Raw genomic sequence first — 1,894 nt, 5'->3', positions numbered from 1 at the left:
CTCTTTGTTTTCTCGGTTTTGATTGTAGCTCACTTATAGTTCAATTAAGTTACAAATACATTATTATTACACACTTCAGCATTGTTTAGGACAAATTGAGGAGAACATATGGCTGGCATTGTGTCCAAGTCACAAAAAACACCTACAGTTGGAGCAACTGGATTCTGAAGATATTTGCATTAATATTATATGTATTAGACATTTATTATTTATTTATCTGTAAAAATTGTTTTAAAAATAACATATCATTTAGATCCATTTGGGGGCACTCTTGTCACGTGTAGAAACAGATTCTGTAGCATGGGGTACACATGGAAACGCTTATGCATGTTCAATGATGACATGATCAATGATTGAAACATAACAAATGACTTGGCCAATCACATGCTCCTTTTGCTCCAGTACAATGGTTTTCTTTGTTAGAGCCTTAGAAAATGCTCTCAATTAATTTGCTATCAAATCTGGCCCATGATACTTAACATTAAAGTTGAAATAAAAGAATGTACTTTTTTCAGAGCCAAATTACACCATAAAGCTTGACTCAACCTTTTTTTTTTTTTTTTGTATGAATTTTCAGTCATCTGTCATTCTCACTCTCATGTTGCTCCAGGCATGTATGACTTAATTTCTTCCATGGAAACCAAAAGAATATGTTTTGAAGAATGTTGCCAACAATTTCGGTTGTCACTGCCATCTATTGTATGGTCAAAAAATATAACATAAGTCAATGGGAAACAACATCCTTCAAAAAGTCATACAGGTTTGCAAAGACTTGAGGGTGAATAAATGATGACAGATTTAGGCTCTGATAATTTTTTTCGCCTCAATGCTAAAAATGCTAAAAAATAGCATTAATAAACATTTTATACATATTTTGTACTGTCCCTTTAAGAAGCTACATTTCTCTTGTCTGATGTGCTGTATATGTTTCTCTATAAGGATAAATAAAAAATAACTACTGCATCCATCACTTCTAAAGGCACATCTGCCCATAGGGTGATCAGAGATGTGTCTGTGTGTGTGTGATAAAAGTGGAAGAAAACGCACAAAATTTGCATCCAGAGTGCGTAAATGGTTCTCACTGCAGGTCTTTTGCCTCTACAGAGCTCGGAGTCTGAGCTCTGTAGGCTAACGGCCTCAGGCTAGCGAAGGCGAAATCACAGCTCAGATTGTTTCTCCTTTAAGGCGCTGTCAAGTTTAAACACCTTTTTTGCACAAAAAAAAACCTTCAGTGCTCTTTTCTCACTTTCACCTTTCCTTGCACCTCTATTCTTGTGTTCTGCAGTGAGAATTGGAGATGTTTATCACCTCCCTAGCAGAGCTGACTTTCTCTGTCCTAGGGCCATTTCTCATTACTTGCTCATTTGACCTGCGATTGAGTTATTTTCCTCACTTCTGGGTGTCTTGAGTGGAAAGTTTGCTGTTTGAATATCCCTGCACGCATCAGTAAATCAAATTGACTTTGTGCTGCGTGACAAATATCTGCTAAAATAAAATTAAAAAAGCACCAATGTTGTAATTCATGCTTTGCTTTGGTAATTGACATCTGTTTAGTGTTGTGCTCCTCGCTGCACAGTATTCATTCGTGAAATCTGCCGTGGCGGGTGCCAGCTTTCCGTCTGGCATGTGTGCGAGATTAAATCCGATACAGATCTTTACAGTAAACTTCAAGATTGTAGGTTGCAACCGGTCAGGCTATATGTGAAGTGGTCAGGAGTGTGAAGTGACATTCAGCCAAGTATGGTGACCCATACTCAGAATTGGTGCTCTGCATTTAACCCATCCAAAGTGCACACATACAGAGCAGTGAACACACACACACTGTGAACACACACACGGAGCAGTGGGCAGCCATTTATGCTGCGGCACCCGGGGAGCAGTTGGGGGTTCAGTG

The sequence above is a fragment of the Carassius carassius genome, chromosome 49, assembly GCF_963082965.1.
Source record: "Carassius carassius chromosome 49, fCarCar2.1, whole genome shotgun sequence".
NCBI classification, from domain to species: Eukaryota; Metazoa; Chordata; class Actinopteri; order Cypriniformes; family Cyprinidae; genus Carassius; species Carassius carassius.
The sequence above is the reverse complement of the archived record's forward strand: the minus strand, read 5'-3'. Positions refer to the sequence as shown.